Here is a 13,639-nt window from a genome sequence, read left to right as displayed (position 1 = left end):
GCAGGCAACTGCAGGAAACATAAAGTCGTGGTGGTAGGGTACTTGAATTTTCCATACATTGATTGGGACTCCCATACTGTTAGGGGTCTAGATGGTTTAATGTTGGTAAAATGTGTTCAGGAAAGTTTTCTAAATCAATATATAGAGGGGCCAACTAGAGGGGATGCAATATTGGATCTCCTGTTATGAAACGAGTTAGGGCAAGTGACGGAAGTCTGTGTAGGGGAGCACTTTGGTACCAGTGATCGTAGCACCATTAGTTTCAACTTGATCATGGACAAGGATAGAGCTGGTCCTAGGGTTGAGATTCTGAACTGGAAGAAGGCCAAATTTGAAGAAATGAGAAAGGATCTAAAAAGCGTTGATTGGGACAGGTTGTTCTCTGGAACAGAAGTGGTCCATGGGAAGCCTTCAAAGGAAAATTTTGATTACAGAGTTTGTACGTTCCTGTCAGGATTAGAAGCAAAGTGAATAGGAATAAGGAACCTTGGTTCTCAAGGGATATTGCAACTCTGATAATGAAGAAGTGGGTGTTGTATGACGTGTATAGGAAACAGGGAGTAAATGAGGTGCTGGAGGAGTATAAGAAGTGCAAGAAAATACTTAAGAAAGAAATCAGGAAGGCTAAAAGAAAATATGCGGTTGCCTTGGCAGTCAAAGTGAAGGATAATCCAAAGAGCTCTTACAGGAATATTAAGAGCAAAAGGATTGGTAGGGATAAAATTGGTCCTCTTGAAGATCAGAGTGGTCGGCTATGTGCGGAACCAAAGGAAATGGGGGAGATCATAAATATTTTTTTTTTGCGTCAGTATTTACTAAGAAAACTGGCATGAAGTCTATGGAATTAAGGGAAACATGTAGTGAGATCATGGAAACTGTACAGATTGAAAAGGAGGAGGTGCTTGCTGTCTTCAGGAAAATTAAGATGGATAAATCCCCGGGACCTGACAGGGTGTTCCCTCGGACCTTGAAGGAGACTAGTGTTGAAATTGCAGGGGCCCTGGCAGAAATATTTAAAATGTCGCTGTCTACGGGTGAGGTGCCGGAGGATTGGTGAGTGGTTCATGTTGTTCCGTTGTTTAAAAAAGGATCGAAAAGTAATTTGGGAAATTATAGTCCGGTAAGTTTAAGGTCGGTAATATGTAAGTTATTGGAGGGAGTACTAAGAAACAGAATCTACAAGCATTTAGGTAGACAGGGACTTATCAGGGAGAGTCAACATGGCTTTGTGCGTGGTAGGTCATGTTTGACCAATCTATTGGAGTTCTTCGAGGAGGTTACCAGGCAAGTGGATGAAGGGAAGGCAGTGGATATTGTCTACATGGACTTCAGTAAGACCTTTGACAACGTCTCGCATGGGAAGTTAGTTAGGAAAACTCAGTCGCTAGGTATACATGGAGAGGTGGTATATTGGATTAGACATTGGCTCAAAGGAAGTAGCCAAAGAGTGGTAGTAGAGAATTGCTTCTCCGAGTGGAGACCTGTGACTAGTGGTGTGCCAGAGGGATCGGTGCTGAGTCCATTGTTATTTGTCATCTACAACAATGATCTGGACGATAATGTGGTAAATTGGCTCAGCAAATTTGCCGATGATACAAAGATCGGAGGTGTAGTGGACAATCAGGAAGGTTTTCGGAGCTTGCAGAGGGACTTGGACCAGCTGGAAAAATGGGCCGAAAAATAGCAGATGGAGTTTAATACAGACAAGTCTGAGTTATTGCACGTTGGAAGGACAAACCAAGGGAGAACATACAGGGTTAATGGTAAGGCACTGAGGAGTACAGTGGAACAGAGGGATCTTGAATCCCGATACAAATTTCCCTAAAAGTGGCGTCACAGGTAGATAGGGTCGTAAAGAGAGCTTTTGGTGCATTGGCCTTTACTAATCAAAGTATTGAGTGTAAGAGCTGGAATGTTATGCTGAGGTTGTATAAGGTATTGGTGAGGCCGAATCTTGAGTATTATGTTCAGTTTTGGTCACCAAATTACAGGAAGGATATAAATAATGTTGAAAGAGTGCAGAGAAGGTTTACAAGGATGTTGCCGGCACTTGAGAAACTCAGTTACAGAGAAAGGTTGAATAGGTTAGGACTTTATTCCCTGGAGCGTAGAAGAATGAGGGGAGATTTGATAGAGGTATATAAAATTATGATGGGTATAGATAGAGTGAATGCAAGCCGGCTTTTTCCACTGAGGCAGGGGGAGAAAAAAAACAGAGGACATGGGTTAAGAATGAGGGGGGGGAAGTTTAAAGGGAGCATTGGTGGGGCTTCTTCACACAGAGAGTGGTGGGAGTATCGAATGACCTGCCAGACGAGGTGGTATATGTGGGTTCTTTTTAACATTAAGAATAAATTGGACGGATACATGAATGGGAGTTATATGGAGGGATATATCCCGTGTGCAGCTCAGTGGGACTAGACAGAAAATGGTTCGGCACAGCCAAGAAGGGTCAAAAGGCCTGTTACTGTGCTGTCGTTTTTCTATGGTTTCTGTGGTTTCTTTGTAAGATAAGGAAAGGAGGAACTGCCGAGAAAATTCTAAACACCGGTGAGCGCTGTAGGTAAGCTTTTGGGGGAAGTAAGTGAGTGCGCGGCGTAACAGTGTTAAACCCAGCAGTGAGCGATCATTGTGTATCGAGTGTGTGTACAAAGAAACTTTGTGTTGTCTTAACTGAAATTTAAATCCTAAACAGGTAAAACAGGAAGTGCGAGCAGTCGATAGCGCTGATCCTGCGAAGAAACCGAAGAGTTCAGGAGGTAACAGGAAGCCTTTGAACACTCAACTACAGGTAGGTAAAGAAAAAGACCGACAAAAAAAAGATGAGAAAGATAAAACGGCACCGCCAGCAAATAGGAGACTCCTTTGTCCCGCCGGGATCTCCGGTGGATATGGTAATCAGAGAGACCGGAGATGATAGCTAGACGGTGACATACAGCAGTGATTTGTATGAGTGGTCACATGGGGATTGGCTGTCTGGGGGATGTTTCAATTTGAGACCAATCCAGTACTGGGAGGACGCCACCCTAAGTGGGGACGGCGACCCAAATTGGGATCCTAATTACATGCTAAGTCGTTTTAAACGACGGAAGTTGGTGGCTAAAAGACACCAACCTCCAACGAGAAATGAGATACAGCAGCCTGAAACAGAGAAGACTGAGGCTGGAGCGAAAGCTGTCACGGGACTTAATCCCCAACTCTCCATACCGGCAAGTGACCCATTGGCACCCAGTACTGAAATAGACTATTAAATAATGACTCTGACTGCCTTCGGAAGACCCGCACCACTCCTTACAAACCCCCATACCAAATGTTCAGGCATCTGACACCCCCAGCGGAGCAGACATCACTGTAACGAGAGAAGGGTCTCAGGAAAGTGTCCACAATCAGTATCCAGGTCCTGCCTTATCCCCATAAACTTTGATTCCGCTATCTTTAAGAGCTCTATCCATCTCTTTCTTGAGAGCATCCAGAGACTTGGCCTCCAAAGCCTTCTGGGGCAGAGTATTCCATATATCCACCACTCTCTGGGTGAAAATGTTTTCCTCAACTCCGTTCTAAATGGCCTACCCCTTATTCTGAAACTGTGGCCTCTGGTTCTGGACTCACCCATCAGCGGGAAAATGCTTCCTGCCTCCAGCGTGTCCAATCCCTGAATAATCTTTTATGTTTCAATGAGATCCGCTCTCATCATTCTAAATTCCAGTGTATACTCGCCCAGTCGCTCTAATCTTTCACACAGAGGGATAGTTTAAGTGAAGCGGCCAGTGCGTGAGTGGGCCAGTGAAAGAGTGGAACTTTGAGGCTTTGACTCGAGAGATTCTGGCAGATTTGGCAGTTGGTCTGTGCAATCAAGTCAATCAAGATTTGAATAGATCAGCAGAAAGCCGTTGATTAGTCAATCAAGATTTGAATAACTCAGACTCAGCAGAAAGCAGCTGATTGGGCAGTCGAATGCAGGTGACCAAACATTTTGAAAAGCTAAAACAGATAAATAGAGGGTTAGCTCACGTGAAGCGGTCAGTGGAAAGCGGCCAGTGCGTGAGTAGGCCAGTGAAGGAGTGGAGCTATGAGGCTTTGACTCGAGAGGCTTCGACGAGAAGAGACGGAAGACGAGCTTGTTCCCAATTAGTTTTTACAATGTCTCCTGAGACGGTGATGTGCCGCTCATGTGAGATGTGGCAGTCTTGGGGGAACTCCTCTCTCCCGCAGAGTCACATCTGCCAGAAGGAATCTGGAGCAGCAGCTGGATAACCCTCGACTCATAAGGGAGAATGAGGCAGTCATAGATGAGATCTACCAGGAGGTAGTCACACCTAGGCTGTCGGACGCAGGTCGTTGGGTGACATTCAGAGGGGGGAAAGCGAAGGTGAGCAGACAGGTAGTGCAGAACACCCATGTAGCCATTCCCCTGAATAATAAGTTTACCGTCCTGGATACTGTTGGCGGGGACGACCGATCAGGTGTGAGCCACGGTTGCAGGGCCTCCGGCACTGAGTCTGACCCTGTGGTGCAGAAAGGTGGGACGGAGAAGAGGAGAGCTGTCGTCATTGGAGACTCTTTTGTCAGGGGAGCAGACAGGAGATTTTGTGGACGTGAGAAGGACACCCGCATGGTTTGTTGCCTCCCGGGTGCCAGGGTCCGGGATGTCTCTGATCGGGTGCACGACATCCTGGTACAAGAGAGAAAGCAACCAGAAGTCGTGATACATGTTGGGACCAACGACATAGGCAGGAAGAAGGATGAGGTTCTGAAGTGTGAGTTTCGGGAACTAGGCAGAAGGCTGAAGAACAGGACCTCAAGGGTGGCCTTCTCAGGATTGTTACAAGCGCTACGTGACAGTGATGGTAAGAATTGGAGGAGGTGGCAGTTGAATGCGTGGCTGAGGAGTTGGTGCAGGGAGCAGGATTTTAGATTTTTGGATCATTGGGATCTCTTCTGGGGAAGGTGGGACCTGTACAGATTGGATGGGTTGCACCTGAACTCGAAGGGGAGCAATATCCTTGCAGGTAGGTTTGCTAGCATGGTTCGGGAGGATTTAAACTAATTTGCGAGGGGGATAGGACCCAGAGCGATAGAGCAGTGAAAAAAGTGCATGGAGTAAAGCCAGATCTAACATATAGAGAGGCTTTGAGGAAAGAAGCAGAATAAACGGTGTAAAGACAGTAAGGTAGAAGGGCTGAAATGTGTGTACCTCAATGCAAGATGCATCAGGAACAAAGGTGATGAACTGAGGGCTTGGATACATACATGGAATTATGATGTAGTGGCCATTACAGAGACTTGTCTGGCACCATGGCAGGAATGGATTCTCAATATTCCTGGATTTCAGTGTTTTAAAATGGATAGGGAGGGCGGAAAAAGGGGAGGAGGGGTGGCATTACTGGTCAGGGATACTATTACAGTTACAGAAAGTGTGGGTATTGTAGGAGGATCCTCTTTTGAGTCAATATGGGTGGAAGTCAGGGACAAGAAAGGAGTAGTTATTCTGTTGGGGGTGTTCTACAGGCCCGCTGGTAGCAGCAGAGATACAGAGGAGCAGATTGGGAGGCAGATTTTGGAAAGGTGCAAAAATAACAGGGTTGTTATCATGGGTGACTTTAACTGCCCTAATCTTGATTGGCACCTGATTAGTTCGAACGGTTTTGATGGGGCAGAGTTTGTTAAGGGTGCCCAGGACGGATTCCTGTCACAGTATGTGGACAGGCCGACCAGGGAGAATGCTATACTAGATGTAATATTAAGTAATGAACTGGGTCAGGTCACAGATGTCTCACTGGTTGAGCATCTGGGGGACAGTGACCACCGCTCCCTGGCCTTTAGCGTCATCATGGAAAAGGATAGAATTAAAGAGGACAGGAACATTTTTAATTGGGAAAAGACACATTATGAGGCTATAAGGATAGAACTTGGGGGTGTGAATTGGGATGATGTTTTTGCAGGGAAATGTATTATGGACATGTGGTCGATGTTTAGAGATCTCTTGCGGGATGTTAAGGATAAATTTGTCCCGGTCAGGAAGATAAATAATGGTAGGGTGAAGGAACCATGGGTGACAAGTGAGGTGGAAAATCTAGTCAGGTGGAAGAAGGCAGCATACATGAGGTTTAGGAAGGAAGGATCAGATGGGTCTATTGAGGAATATAGGGAAGCAAGAAAGGAGCTTAAGAAGGGGCTGAGAAGAGCAAGAAGGGGGCAAGAGAAGGCCTTGGCAAGTAGGGTAAAGGAAAACCCCAAGGCATTCTTCCATTATGTGAAGAAAAAAAGGATGACAGGAGTGAAGGTAGGACCGATTAGAGATAAAGGTGGGAAGATGTGCCTGGAGGCTGTGGAAGTGAGCGAGGTCCTCAATGAATACTTCTCTTCGGTATTCACCAATGAGAGGGAACTTGATGATAGTGAGGACAATATGAGTGAAGTTGTTGTTCTGGAGGATGTTGATATTAAGGGAGAGGAGGTGTTGGAGTTGTTAAAATACATTAGGACAGGTAAGTCCCCGGAGCCTGACGGAATATTGCCCAGGCTGCTCCACGAGGGGAGAGAAGAGATTGCTGAGGTCTGGCAAGGATCTTTATGTCCTCGTTGTCCACGGGAATGGTACCGGAGGATTGGAGGGAGGCGAATGTTGTCCCCTTGCTCAAAAAAGGTAGTAGGGATAGTCCGGGTAATTATAGACCAGTGAGTCTTACGTCTGTGGTGGGAAAACTGTTGGAAAAGATTCTTAGAGATAGGATCTATAAGCATTTACAGAATCATGGTCTGATCAGGGACAATCAGTATGGCTTTCTGAAGGGCAGATCGTGTCTAACAAGCCTGATAGAGTCCCTTGAGGAGGTGACCAGGCATATGGATGATGGTAGTGCAGTCGATGTGATCCATATGTATTTTACTGAGGCATTTGACAAGGTTCCACACGGTAGGCTTATTCAGAAAGTCAGAAGGCATGGGATCCAGGGAAGTTTGGCCAGGTGGATTCAGAATTGGCCTGCCTGTAGAAGACAGAGGGAGGTGTGGCTAGTGGTGTCCCACAAGGATCTGTTGTGGGATATCTACTTTTCGTGATTTTTATTAACGACCTGGATGTGCGGGTAAAACGGTGGGGTGGCAAGATTGCAGACGACACAAAGGTTGGTGGTGTTGTAGATAGTGTAGAGGATTGTCAAAGATTGCAGAGAGACATTGATAGGATGCAAAAGTTGCAGATGGACTTCAACCCAGAGAAGTGTGAGGTGGTACAATTTGGAAGGGCAAACTCCAAGGCAGAGTGCAAAGTAAATGACAAGATACTTGGTAGTGTGGAGGAGCAGAGGGATCTCGGGGTACATGTCCACAGATTCCTGAAAGTTGCCTCACAGGTGGATACGGTAGTTAAGAAAGCTTATGGGGTGTTAGCTTTCCTAAGTCGAGGGATAGAGTTTAAGAGTCGCGATGTAATGATGCAGCTGTATAAAACTCTGGTTAGGCCACACTTGGAGTACTGTGTCCAGTTCTGGTTACCTCTCTATAGGAAGGATGTGGAAGCATTGGAAAGGGTGCAGAGGAAATTTACCAGGATGCTGCCTGGTTTAGAATGTATGCATTATGATCCGAGATTAACGGAGCTAGGGCTTTACTCTTTGGAGAGGAGGAGGATGAGAGGAGACATGATAGAGGTGTAAAATATAATAAGAGGAATAGATAGAGTGGACAGCCAGCGCCTCTTCCCTAGGGCACCACTGCTCAATACTAGAGGACATGGCTTTGAGGTAAGGAGTGGGAAGTTCAAGGGGGATATTAAAAGAAGTTTTTTACTCAGAGAGTGGTTCGTGCGTGGAATGCATTGGCTGAGTCAGTGGTGGAGGCAGAGACACGAGTGAAGTTGAAGAGACTACTGGACAGGTATATGGAGGAAATTAAGGTGGGGGCTTATATGGCAGGCAGGGTTTGAGGGTCGGCACAATATTGTGGGCCGAAGGGCCTGTACTGTGTTGTACTATTCTATGTTCTATGTTCTATATGCCAGTCCCGCCATCTCGAGAATTAACCTTGTGAACCTACGCTGCATTCCTTCAATAGCAAGAATGTACTTCCTCAAATTTGGAGACCAGAACTGAACACAATACTCCAAGTGTGGTCTCACCAGGGCCGTGTACAGCTGCAGAAGGACATCTTTGCTCCTATACTCAATTTCCCTTGTTATGAAGGCCATCATGCCCTTAGCTTTCTTCACTGCCTGTTGTGCCTGCATGCTTACTTTCAGTGACTGATGTACAAGAACACCTAGATCTCGTTGTACTTCCCTTTTTCAGAACGTCACTCTATTTAGAGAATAGTCTGGTGGTTCTTACCACCAAAGTGGATAACCCCACATTTATCTACATTAAACTGCATCTGCTATGCATCCGCCCGCTGACTCAGTCTGTTCAAGTCACCCTGCATTCCCATAACAACCTCCTCACATTTCACACAGCCACACAGCTTTGTGCCACTTGAAAATTTGGTAATGTTACTTTTAATCCCTTCATCTAAATTATTAATGTATATTGTAAGCAGCTGCGGTACCAGCACTGGACCCCGCAGTACCCAACTGTTCACGGTCTGCCATTCCAAACGAGACCCGTTATCGCTGCTCTTTGTTTCCTGTCAACAAGTCAATTGTCAGTCCATCTCAGTATTCTGCCTCAAATACCATGTGCCCTAATTTTGCCCACTAATCTCCTATGTGGGACCATATGAAAGGATTTCTGAAAGTCCAGGTGCACTATATCCACTGGCTGTCCCTTGTCCATTTTCATAGTGTATACTCAAAAAATTACCCGATTCAAGCACGATTTCCCCTTCGTAAATCCATTAGTACAGGGACTGAAGGAAATCTTGGCGTTCCAGTAGAAATTGCATATCCCCTAACAATCTCAGTATTCTGGTATAGTGGAAAGAGCAAACGGGAAAATAAAAGCGGCTTTGACAAATATTTGTCAGCAAAACGGTCTCGGGCGGCCAGAAGCAATGCCCTCAATAATGTACACGATGTGAAATTGGAAGGATAGAAATACAGGACTTACTCCTCATTAAATATTGATGGGGCGGCCGATGACAGCAGGAACTAAGCCTCCCATGACCACAGAAAAAGTAGTACCAATATGCAATGATAAGAAAGTACTGAAATACGCACAAGCATTGCGTCAGGGGGCAGGGAAATTGTATGAGAGGGTCCGGCAAGCCCAGGCACCTTTAACTGAAGGTACGGGCATCTGTTAACACGGCAGACAGAATAAACGTGAGATAGGTGGATAAAGACTCTCTCTCTCCCGGGCCGATGACGACCCATACAGTGTTAAGGTGACCGAGAAACCTGACTGAACACATGCCAGCAGGCGCAGATTGCACCACGACAAGGACGATATGAAACACCGAACAGGTCACATCTTCCCCGAGAGAGAGGGGAACGGCTCTGACAACCAAGAGCAAAGTGTAACTGAGAGACCGGGACATAAATTTATTTTAACCTGCACCTCATGTTACATACATGGTGACTGATTATTAACAAAATATATGCTTAATAGAGGACTCACATGAAAGGAGTAGTGGTGACAGTCATATTGGGGTTGGGACTGATTGATTACCTAACAGCGTCGGAGGGCAAATACAAAGAAAGAGGAAAGTGGAGAAGAAGTCTTAGCCTAAGAAGGAGGGATCTGTCCGTTAGTAGGGAAAGAATGTTGCACCTGTATCCCCGATGACTCTGAAAATATAACTGATCAGCACATAAAAGTGAAGATAGAGGAGATTAGAAAGATAGGGAAACAGTTCAAGAATTTTGGTCCGGTGAAAAAGCAGTGGGAGATAATAAAGGGTTGGTTTTCTGGCTGGGGAAGCTGGGTAACGCATGGAATCGTTATAGTGGCGATGATATGTGTTTTGGGGTGCTGTGTATGCTCAGCACTGCAATTCAGCTGTTATCAATAAATGAAAAAGAGCCTTGTCTGGCCCTCAAGGTGTCCCTATGGTACCCCGAATGATGAAAGCCAGCAAGGAACATTGGTGGGGAGAAGAGCTGTTCCCAGGCAAGGAGAGACCCTTCTCCTTATGAGGAGGAGGAGAAATTACCCCAGTAAAAAGTGTTAATCTAGAAGATTAACAAGGAGGGAACTGTGGAAGAAAATATCGAGGCCTTGCATTGCAATGGGCATTGGGGGCTAATGATTTGTCTTAAAATGTGCATTCGATGACCACAATCATTTGTCTGTAACTAATGTACTATGTGTGACTGAAATGTGCCTCGCAACTGAGATATAAATATAACTGCATCTGTACCTCTTTGTTCTGAGAATTTCTAAGTGTCTGCGTTCGAGCCAGCTGGCCTAATATGTGCTTTGAGAAGTAACACTTAAGTAAAATGTGTTTCAGCTGAATAACATATTTTTGCTACTTCCCTATTCTGTAGCATTCTCTGAAAATGCAAGACAAATGTTCAAATAAGGAATTATCTGGTCATACAATGTCCTGAGGCACGTGACCTTTACTTCAGTAAAAAAAAAAAAAATCCAACTAAGTGTCTCTTGTCACGTACAATTGATGTATAAATATGACTGAGTTTTCTTGTTTGAGGGAGCTCCAGGATCCCGCTTTTTGGTTCTAGGCTCCCCATGATGTCATGTGACAAATAAAGAAATTTCCACGGAACTCTCCCTCCAGGTCCGAGTATTCCTTTTCCGCGACAATTTCTCAACATAGTATTTCATCTGCCATTTCTTTGCCCACTATCCAGAACTGACCATGTCCCTCTGTACCTTTTCCGTTTCTTCAACACTTCCTGCTCCTCCACCTATCTTGGTGTCATCCGTAAAATAGGCACAACTCCGAGATTATTACCACCATACACATGTAGCCATATAACCATATATCAAATACAGCACGGAAAGAGGCCATATCGGCCCTTGTAGTCCACATCGAACGCTTATTCTCACCTAGTCCCACCAACATGCACTTAGCCAATAACATTCCATACCTTTCCTGTCCATATATCTATCCAATTTTTCTTTAAATGACAATATCGAACCTGCCTCTACCACTTGTACTGCAAGCTCGTTCTACACATCCACCACCCTCTGAGTAAAGAAGTTCCCCCTCGTGCTAGCCCTATACTTTTGCCCCATAAATCTCAAATCATGTTCTCTTGTTTGATTCCCCCCTGCTCCCTTACACAACCCTTCTATTGTGACATTACATGAACTTTTAACATCATTTAATTCCCCGCTCCACTATCTGGTCTGGCACTCTGTTTTCCATCCCCCTGCAAATCTAGTTTAAACCATCCCCAATAGCAGTAACAAACCACCCTGCAAGGATATTGGGTCCCCTTGTAGTTTCGGTGTAACCCGTCTTCTTGTACAGGTCCCACCTGCCCCAGAAGAGGTCCCAATGATACTGAACTCTGAAACTCCGCCCCCTACGCTAGTACCTCAGCCACGTGTTAATCCGCCACAGCATCCTATTCTTTCCTTCACTGTCACGTGGCACATGTAGCAATCCTGAGATTAACACCCTTCAGGTCCCGCATTTTAACTTCCTACCAAGCTCTCTATACTCACTCTTCAGGACCTTCTCTCTCTTTCTTCCTACGTCATTGTGTACTGTGACATCTGACTGTTCACCCTCCTACTTTAGAATACTCTGCAAGCGATCAGAGACATCCCTGACCCTGGCACCCGGGAGGCAGCAAACCATCCGGGAGTTTCTGTCACGACTGCAGAACCTCCTGATGGTACCTATATCTATCGTGTGCTCTATCACTACCGCTCCCCTCTTTTTCCACACTCCCTTCTGCACTGCAGAACCAGACTCGGTGCCAGAGATCCGGCTGCCACAGCTTGTCCCAGGTAAGTCATCCCCCTCAACAGTATTCAACTCGGTATACATGTTGTAGGAATTTCATCCAACTCTGCTCTACCGTCCCTCTATCTAGATTACTTTTCCATTCGACTTGGGCTGGTTCCTCTCTCATACCACTGTAATTTCCTTTGTTCTACTGAAATATTCATACACCTGGCAGTAGCTTCTCCTTTTCAAATTTGAAACTGAACTCAATCGCCTCAGGTTCATTACACAGCCCCCAATCCAAAACAGCTGTTCCCGGTGGGCTTATGGAAAAGTTGCACCAAAAATCCATCCCTTGGGCATTCTATAAGCTCACTATCCTGAGATCCAGTACCTTCCCGACTTTCCCAAACCACTTTCATATTAAAATCCCCTATAATTCTCTAGAGAATTTCCTTCTGACACGCTTTTTGTATTTCCAGCTGTAACTGGTAGTCCACATCCCTGCTGTATTTTGAAGGCCTGTTTATAACTGCTATTAGTGTCTTTTTACACTTGCCATTTCTTAACTTCACAAAGAAGTTGAGAAGCAGGACCTCAAAGGTAGTTATCTGGGGATTACTGTCTGTGCCACCTGACAGTCAGCATAGGAATAGAATGACGTGGAGGATAAATGAGTGGCTGAGGGATTGGAGCAGGGGGCAGGGATTTAGACTTCTGGATCACTGGAAGCTCTTGTGCAACAGGTTGGACATGTACAAAAACCAGGGTTTGCACTTGAATCCGAGAGGACCAATCTCCTGTCGGAAAGGTTTGCTAAGGTATTGGGGAGAGTTTAAACCAGAATTGCGGGAGGTTGAGAACCAAACTGAAGTGACGGAGGAAGGAGAGATTGGCTCACAAGCAGAGAAAGCTTAGAGACAGTGCGAAAGGGAGGATAGGCAGATGATAGAGAAAGGACTCGCTCTGGTCGGTGGCTTGAGATGTATCTAAATTAACGCGAGAAGCGCAGGAGTATGGAGCATGGATCAGCACTTGGAGCTACGATATTGTGGCAATGACAGAGACTTGGATGGTGCAGGGGCAGGAACGGCTACTTCAGGTGCCAGGCTGTAGATGTTTGAGGAAGAACAGAGAACGAGGCAAAAGGGGTGGGTGGTGGCACTGTTGATCAGAGATAGTGTAACGGCTGCAGAAAAGGAGGAAGTCATTGAAGGGTTGTCTACGGAATCTCTGTGAGTGGAAGTTAGGAATAAGAAGGGATCAATAACTCTAATGGGCGTTTTTATATACAACCCAATATTAACAGGGACATCGAGGAGCAGATACGGAGACAGATTCTGGAAGAGAGTAATAATAGCAGGGTTGTTGTGGTAGGAGATTTTAATAACCCAAAATAATGATTGGCATATCCCTGGAGTGAAGGGTTTAGATGAGGTAGAGTTTGTTAGGTGTGTTCAGGAGGGTTTGTTGACATAATATGTACGTAGGCCCACAATAGCAGAGGCTGTACTTTATCTGATATTGGGAAATGAACCTGGCCAGGTGTCAGATCTCTAAGTGGGAGAGCATTTCCGAGATAGTGATTACAATTCTTTCTCCTTTATCACGACATTGTCGAGGGATAGGAACAGACAAATTTGGGAAACGTTTAAATAGAGTAATGGGAAATATGAGGCTTTTAGGCAGGAATTTGGAAGACAAATTGGAAACAGGTGTTCTCGGGGATACGTAAGGAAGAAATTTGGCAAATGTTCAGGGGATAATTGTTTGTAGTTCTGAACGGGTAAGTTCCAATGAGACATGGATTGACTGGTAAGGTACAAGTTCCGTGGTGTACAAA

General features: G+C 45.4%; 1 protein-coding gene across 2 annotated transcripts in view; it reads right to left on the bottom strand.

Annotated features, from left to right (window-relative positions):
• LOC140207282 (C-type lectin domain family 4 member C-like) overlaps positions 1–13,639 on the bottom strand; it is a 131,312-nt gene that overhangs the window by 98,592 nt on the left and 19,081 nt on the right. The window lies entirely within an intron of this gene.

The sequence above is a fragment of the Mobula birostris genome, chromosome 13, assembly GCF_030028105.1.
Source record: "Mobula birostris isolate sMobBir1 chromosome 13, sMobBir1.hap1, whole genome shotgun sequence".
In the NCBI taxonomy this organism is placed as follows: Eukaryota; Metazoa; Chordata; class Chondrichthyes; order Myliobatiformes; family Myliobatidae; genus Mobula; species Mobula birostris.
The sequence above is the reverse complement of the archived record's forward strand: the minus strand, read 5'-3'. Positions and strand labels throughout refer to the sequence as shown.